Genomic DNA, 9,227 nt, shown 5'->3' with positions numbered 1-9,227 from the left:
GGCGGGATTAATGAAGGGCGGCGCAATATTCGGCGGGGTGACACGTTGATTTCATACTCAGTCAGATAACAAAGAAAATAACATTTATTGAGTACTGGTTGTCGAGAATATAACAACGTTTATCCATCCGGCTTCGATCAAACACACACACACACACACACACACACACACACACACACACACACACACACACACACACAAGATACATTCCATAAATAAATCAAGAATAGCCGGTGGCGGGGTGTCTGGATTCATCTAACAGAAATAATATTAAAGCGGACGCGAGACACCCACGGAGTATTAATTGAGTCTCTAATAAACACGCCGAAGGCGCTATTCTCAAACGATTAATAATTCGAGTCGAAAATTATAATACGCATGAATACTACACTTAATATCACTAATAAGAGTGAGGTTCAACGTAAAATGTCGCGAAATAATGGTACGTCACGCTTGGATTGCGTGAAAACCACGTCCGGAACCGTACGAAAACTCTGTCGCCACGATATCTTAACCTGACGCGAGTGATTCTGCTCGGGCGCAACGAGGAGGCGCCGAGTCATTTAACCAGGCAAAGAATACGATAACTAAGGCAAAATACTGGATTAATGCGGTTCTCCAATGATGCGGAATACCGGTCAACGCGAAATAATAGAGTCGCGATAGCGCTAATAACTACAGAACGCCATGAAGAACTACGCAAGTAACATCTAAACGCACGAAACGTGTGAACGCCGGTAATTTCTTAACGCGAGTACAGTCTAACATAAGTAATCAATCGGCGGGAATGACCTTCGGCCGCCATTAACAATGCCATCGACATCCCAACGCCAAATTCGAGGTGATCGCGAGCAGGGACGCCATAGGACGTAACGCAAGTAATACCGGACGCAAAGTTCTCAACGCGAGAGCAAACCTTACGCGATTGACCCGTAATAACGAGATCCGAACACAAATCGATACGCTAACCCCGACGCTCGAACACAAGAATTTCCCGACGCGAAGAAACGGTAACGCAATTTACGAAGTACCGGCCCGAATGCGGCCGTACACCAAGGTCGCGAGAACAACGCAATATGCTCGCGATATCGAACTCATTAACGCCTATCGCGACCTCCAGGGATTCGCCATAACGCTTGTACCACGGTTCCGCGGCCACGATACCATCCCGAGGCCCTTCGCTCTCGTTATCGATCACGAAATTACACTCGATCTTAACATGCGTTATCCCGAGCGAGAGCGTGCACCGGAGGGCGGTGTCGTGGCTTTACATCTCGCGATTCACGGGCAACCTCACCGGTGATACGCCTCCTCCTGAGCTCCTCGCCGTCACCTTCCACCAACGATCCTCGATCCGTCAGATAAAGATCGAAGTGCCCGACTCGGGGTGGCTATCGCATATCTTAGCAAAACGTATTATATCGCCGACGGACGACCAGAGAGTGAAACGTTAAACCCGCTCGATTGCGGAATCGATACGGTACCCCTTCTTGAAGGGCGCGCGAGCCAATCGGGCGCGAGCTTGCAAGCCCGCGGTGTCCCGGCGCAGTGCTGTCGATACGAGGTCCTTCGGGGGCGGGCAACGGTCCCTCGGCGGCGTACGACTCCTCAAATTTTGTCCTTAGCGGCGGACGGAACTTCGCTCGTGCCGATGTGCCTTCGGTTTGACCCTGGGGCGGTGGCCAGCCACCCCGTGGGTCGGTGTTTTATGGAGATCATTTGCTGAAGCCGGGTGTTTACCCAAGCGCTTGGGGCCCCGCTGTCGGCGGCCTCGTCCGTCGCTGCCGCACTTGCCGCCTGCCTGCCGCGTTGCTTTCGCCAGCCCGCGATCTCTGCTGCTTCCGTGTTTGCCACCCCTCCTTGATTATCTTCGCCAAGTACTCCCTTGAAGGTTTGCCGTGGTGTGGGTGAGGTGCCGCGCGTATTACATTGCATAAAAACAAAAGAAGGTAATCAGAATGCGGAAACGCGATTAAATACGACCCCTGGAGATATCGTCGCTGCCTCCCTGGTCCGTCCCTGGGCGCGAAATTCCGCGCTTTGTGACGGCGGCGGGGCGCCGCGACGGTGCGGCGAGCCGCAACGTCACAATATATATATATATATATATATATATATATATTTATATATGAACAGCTTACAATTAGAAAGCTTTTTCGCTCTCTTGGTTCGGCTCGCTTGTTCCTACGCGATGAGTAAAGGCCGGTTTTCACACGCAATGATTGGTGGCGCCAACTGACTGACATTCATTGGCGCCAGAACCAACTGGCAAACTCACAAGTGTTTACACAGTGATTGGCGTATAATATGAAAAATATTTAACATTTATTAAACACACAGTAAATGACAACAACCATATAACCTCAAATTTTGAGGTTATATGCTTTGGCCAATAACCGCCAGTAAACGCCACATTACTAGCGCCAGTTTGCATCAAGTGTTTACACTTGCATTTTTACTGGCATTAGTCGACTGGGGCGGCCTGGCGCCACCAATCATTGCGTGTGAAAACCGGCCTTAAGTTCCGAAACTTTCCGTTGCATGTTGTAGAATTACGACAGCCATTAGCCATTTATTATTTGACTCGGACGCGGCTATCTTCAAGTAGGAAGACGCTTACGACACCGTATTATCACAACTCTGGTATTATGATGTATAGTATAATGGTAAATAACGTATGGTTTTTTAATCTTTGGTAATTATTAAGCCATGTTACTCTATTTCTAATTATTATTCGATCCCTGTAGCCCAACGTTTAAATTTTAGATTGAGGTTTATGTTTTACAAATTTGTGACAAACTAAAATATTATAAAAATCAATCGTATAAAAAAGGACATAAAACCGTAACAAAGTCTTCGTGTTAAGTTCTTTAATCAATAAAAATTACATACGTTTTGGCCAATATCTGGCCATCCTCAGTGTAAAACCGAAATTATATCTAATAAAATTGAAAAACCACATTATTTCGCTCGCGTAATAATATTCTTAAAAAGCTCTAATGATTAAAAATCAATCGTATAAAAAAGGGCATAAAGCCGTAACAAGGTTTTCACGAAGATTTTAATGTACTCTTTACCGTTATAAATATAAGTAGACTTATACTTATCGATTTTAATGTACTATATTTTCTAGCTAAAAAATATCCACAGCGGCAAATACAGAAACCCAACAGACCATTTGTAGATTATTTTCTCTGGCGTATAATTTAGTAGTCGATAAGTAAGTCTACCTATATTTACAACGGTAAAGAGTACATTAAAATCTCTTTCTATTCCACTCATGGTATTTTAGATTTATTATTTGCAAAATACAATAGAAAGTCGGCACATTAACATCGGTTTAACAACATAATTCAAATGCTATAATAAAAGAATGTTAATTAATATATAATAATAAAATAGAAAATTTTCTCTTTTTTTATTTGGCAATAGCATAGCAAAATTAAATTGCAAAATAAAATAAGTTATATTTTTTGTAAAATAAGTCTTTAATTAAGAAAGAAATGGCAAAAACTTGGTTTTATTAAAAGTTTTGAAAATTGATAAATGACATAAATTATGATAAACACGCTGTGTATAACTAAATAAAATATATACATATGTATACTTATATTATGTGTTGCTGACGTCTACAGCAATTTAATTTACAGAAATTTCTTTTATAAATTACTACAGTCTCAGAGGACCATTTTCAGACGGATTGAAACATTTGTAATAAAATTTGCATCAAATTCGGCTAATAAAGTATTTCCTACATTTTACTTTTAACAATTATAATATTGTTTGAATAAAATTTTTTTATCAGTCAAACATTATAATGAACAAATATATAATCAAAGATTATTCGAAATTTAGAAAAGTAAATTCGAAGAAAAAGAATTATATTTCGGAGTTATTAATTTAAAATATGAAAAAAAACGAGAAATATTAGAAATAAATAAATAAATATTTAATTAAAAATCTGTTAGTTTAAAATATAATTATATGTGTTTAGTATTTAAATTAACTTTTTAGAAATAAAATTCAAACAATTGTTTTGACTTAAGTCAGCTTTAAATTATAATATAAGATAAAACAATTTATTATTAACAAAACTTAATTAATCGGTACATTTCATTTTACACTATAACAAGTCAAATTAAGTTTAATAAAGATCTTGATGCTGGGAAGAATAAATGTATTAAAATTACTTAAAAAGTGATATAAAAAAAAAATCTTTCGAATGGTCTATAACTATAAGAAAAATGTAGTAAATTGCGTATGTACATGTGCACTTAAATATACTTGACGCCTCTAGAGAAGAGCAAAGATAGCCAAATTCTAGGGCTTGAGGGCTTTAAAACGGTCCTGACTCCAACGCGTGAAAGATGCATCGATGCATTTCGCGGCGCGGGTGGCCTTGCCACGATTGGCCCGGTCGCACCGGTGCGGTGCATCGCGCACAGCCCGCGCACCGCAGTGCACGGCTGCAGTCGAGTCATTATGCAGGTACTGCTGCCTGTCGCTTCAGAGCTCGCCCGCGACCGCAGACCGACGTTGAGTGTTGACTGTCGCCGGTGTTGACTCCTGCAGTGCACTTGCATCCCGACGCGATCTCTGCACTCGTCTCGTCGCGCGTCGCCACGTTGAACCGGTGAACCGCCGAATCTATTATATCACACTGAATGCGATTTCCGGCATATATGACGGCAAACGACGAGACTATAACTGTTTGGCGTTTCGCCCCGTATCGCTGGACGGCTGGATCGTGTCTCGCTTTCTCGCTATGCGCTCATTAATCTTTCGGGCATTTCAGGAGCTATAAAAAGTGCTCCTTTTACCTTGATTACAACAACTATTTTATTTTCCATTTTAATTGAACATTGTTTTCTTATTCTGTGTTAAACATTATCTTGTAACAATAATTATTTTAAATCTATATCAGACGCTTTGGTTTCGTTATTTTTAGATCAGTTTCTAATAACGTATTCTTGTTTAAAAAATCCACCATGCTTCTGGACTAATTAATAAATTGATTTAATAAACTGAATTAAATTGAATTAAGTAATTGAATTGAGTAATTATAATTAAAGATATTCTGATTTTATTTTAAATAGAATCTTAACAGATTTTTGGTAAATATTTGGCACTTAGCAATTTATTTCAGTCTAAGTTTATACATTAGGGAAAACATACGTGAGAGAAATTTGGATGTTAAAATATATTTAACTTCAAAATATATTTAACTTTGAATTCATCGTGAGAGAAATTTAAAATTTTTAAAATATATTTAACTTTAAATTCATCGTAAAAGAAAGTTGAGGCCAAATACCTCAATTGAGCTGTGTCTTCCGTATTGTATATCGCCTGTCTTGGTTTAAATAGCTCGAGTATTTTATCTATATATACTATTTTTACAAGCTGTGTGTGTGTGTGTGTGTGTGTGTGTGTGTGTGTGTGTGTGTGTGTGTGTGTGTGTGTGTGTGTGTGTGTATTTTTACCGACAGACTTCGCGAGTTGCAGTCCATAAATCTCGATACGCAGCAATTACTTCCAGCTTAAATCACAGCGTCGCGATGCAACTGGCCATTGCCGAGGGCTATTATGCGGCTATATAAGTTATTACGATTCGCGACTTTGTCGTGGGCACTGATCGATCGTACTTCTATCGAATCGCAAAGGATTCACGCTAATTTCGAACTTACTCAGCACGTGAACGTTCTACCGAAGAAACTCGCATTGCCGAGGCCAACGAACCTAATCAAACAAAGTCAAGGACGATCACGTTAAGATACGATACTCCCTTTTATCGATCGTATTATTAGAGGGCCTCGATAGGGCTCGGACCATTGGGAGATTAAACTTGAAAAAAAAATGGTGGAGCAATTCAGCTAAAACTTAAGCCGTTAGTGAGAAGGGTCGATCTTTATTTAAAACTCATTACAGGGGAAGTCATAACGTATCGGGGAAAAATAAAATATTGAAATATTTTAAAATTTTTATTAGATAAGCTGAATTTTTCATATTATTTAATATCAAGTCAGTTATATTATTCGCTACCTTATCGTGCAATAATTGGTTTGTTATATTAATATATTTATATATTTTTTCTTAATATCTATATAGGTATTTATTATCGCATATTTATAACAAGTCGTCCGTTGGTAACAATCTTAAACGTGTCTATCATTCCGTAATATCAACTCAATAATCCGCTTATACCGCTGATTAGCGGGATTCCACTAATAATCGTTACGCAAGCACATGCCGAACCACGTTACAAATTGTCATTAGGGTAGCCAAAGTGTAATTACATGATTAAATTTTCCGCGTAAATTGGACTCAATGAATAAATTCCGCATTATTTTCCAGCGCATTATTTTGTTCTTCTGATTAAATAATTTCTCGATCCCATATAACATGGTAACTTTAATTTATATTTATCCTCGACGTTATTACATACTTATATTATCGCTCAATCGATTGCTTGATTAATATTTATCGATAGTTTATTAATGCAGTTATTTGGTCATCTAAATCATTTTAAGGATGTAGAATGTGATTTACAGTTTAAAAAATTATTTTAAATCCCAAGTGAAAATATCCAAAAAGTCAAAATAAATTATAATATATAAATAAGTTTGCTGTTAAACAGATGTATCAGCAATAGTAAATTAATTCATGTAATTCAAAATAATCCCTTGTAATGTGTCAGTTGTGAATCATGCTGTCTATATATACGAAATCATATATTCTACGCGCGTAATCATAATTTAGTTTAATTTCTCTCTCTCTCTCTCTCTCATTTATTTATTCATTTACTTATTTTTTATGGTCATAAAATTAATAGAATACACATATCGTTACTCCGTTAGTAATGTTATAACGCAAATAGATTTGGATTAGGCCTGTAGTTTTTTTAGTCATTTGCAGCAGTCAGTACACGAAGCAACGACATGCGCGGCTGACCTCGCACGGCCTTTAACTTTGCCCGAAGTGACCGATCGAAGCACTTGGCCGACGCTATAAATACACATCGGGTATTCGCGAGCGTTAGATAAATCACCGAACTTGAGGAGCGTCTCTTGCGGCTTATAGGGCGCACTTGCACGATAGCGGTTGCGTGACCACCGGCTCCCTGACCTTTAGAATTTCTTTCACGAATCTGATTTGCGCTCGGTGACGTTGCAGTTGCCGAAATAAACTCACGGTGCATCGTGAAATATTGCCTTGTTAATGCTAATTCGGTATGCTCCATTGCCATACCGGTGTATATCGATCGCACATTCTTCTCCGTAGTGAAGATAATAATAGTATACCGAATTTTATATATAATTTTCTCAAATATAAAATTCGGTAGTGGGTTGTTGGGTGGCCTAACTAGTTTGGAATTGCGGCAAAAGATGATCGCATAGCCTATTTTAAAGTGAACGAAAAGATATATATAATCGAAGAGACGCGATATATAATTGAGTTTGATTAAATTTGAATTTGGGGCACTACTCCGTTTATTTCCATTGTTTTTATGGAGCATTGGATTTACTCACAATTGGGGATCTGAGTTTTATTTATTCTTATAATTATTTATGTAATATTGGATATCATTGATATTTTTATTGATACATATATGAGGTCACTCATTTGGTACTCGATCTTTTAAGAATTGGATTATAGGACAAATCTAATAACGAAAAATCGTGCAATTTTGGAAAATTATGAAAATATTTAAAAAACCCATTTATAAATGAAAAAGATTAGATATAATGAAAGAGAGAGATCTTTCTTGATTACAAAGACATATGCTTTTGTATGTACATGAAAAAATATCAAACTTTAGAAATAATATTTCTTTATTGTTTTAAACCCGTTGTGGTCACATGGGGTCCAGTGGACTTTTTTTTTCCCTCTTAAAAGTATACTATTTTGAGAGTAAAACGCAGGAAGTTTTTTTGCTGTTATCTCAAAAAATTTTGATGAATATTTTTGTGAAAAAAATCAAATTTCTCAAAAAAAATTTTTTTTGCGTTTTTTCAACATAAAAATTTTTTTAAATTATTGGATTATAAAAAGGAAGTCACACACAAACTAAATTCCAGTTCAAGGTTTGAGTCGATACATCAAAAAGAACGCAAATGGCAACTGTTGTGGGGTCCATTGGACCCCGTGTGACCACTACGTTATTTTTAGGAGGTGTGATCACAACGGATTAAAAATAATTCAATTTCTGGTCAATGTTTTATTTATAAAATTTTGAATTACATAAAACGGTACAAGCTTACTATTTATTACCGCAAGGAACACAATATGCTAATATATTTACGGCTTATTATACATATATGGCCTTTTTTCGCAATTTGCCAATATTATCAGGAAATTACATTCAAGGAAAAATGCAAATATGAGCTCTGTTTGCAAATTTTTTTCGTTAACTATTATGAGCTGATGTGGTTTTGTTATATAGGTATCACGGTTTCGCTATTGCGGCGATTTTTCGGATACATGGTAAACTTTTACTACTGACAAGAATGACACTCGTCTCATTAAGGAAACGCTCGCTCTACTGCCGCAGGTGTCTGACTCGTGAGATGCTTGCGCTACTTGCTGATGCGAGGTTAGCTAGTCTCTATACTTGTTCCACTTGAAAGGAATATCGTCAACAAGAATGTGTTGTCGGTTCTTTCCGACAAGTTTGTATTATGCATACATACGTTGCATAGGTTTCTAGATCCCACGGATATACCTATGCCCCAAGTCATGTATACTTATGCAAGTCGAACTTAAGAAGTATGTCAGTTTTAATATTCTACGAATACAAATTAATCATTACTGCAACTGGTGTAAATATTTGATACTTTATTTAATTGTAAGTAAATTTTATTTTAAAAGATTTGATTTGTGTGTGCGCACTTGTGCGTATGAGGCTGAACTGTAGGTAAAGATATTTTACGTTAAATATTAAATATTACGTTAATTATTTGATTAAATTTTTATTTCAGACAGTTTCTGAAAAAACTATCTATATTAACGCGAAATGTTCGTATTATAACCTGAAAAGTATTGAACCTGAAACGATTGCAATCAAACGAAGAGCAGGAATCGATGCGACGTGATCCATCAGCATTTTAGCACTCAACTAATCAAACAATTACGATCTAGCAATTAAACTTAGTTAATATCGCGCGCTAATATTAGTTCAATCGCGTTAAATGGACGTAACTGAATTACGATTGTGCGCCGCACGCGTCCTT

This window comes from Temnothorax americanus, unplaced genomic scaffold (assembly GCF_048541705.1).
Source record: "Temnothorax americanus isolate GAGA-0224 unplaced genomic scaffold, ASM4854170v1 Scaffold2, whole genome shotgun sequence".
Lineage (NCBI taxonomy): Eukaryota > Metazoa > Arthropoda > Insecta > Hymenoptera > Formicidae > Temnothorax > Temnothorax americanus.
The sequence above is the reverse complement of the archived record's forward strand: the minus strand, read 5'-3'. Positions refer to the sequence as shown.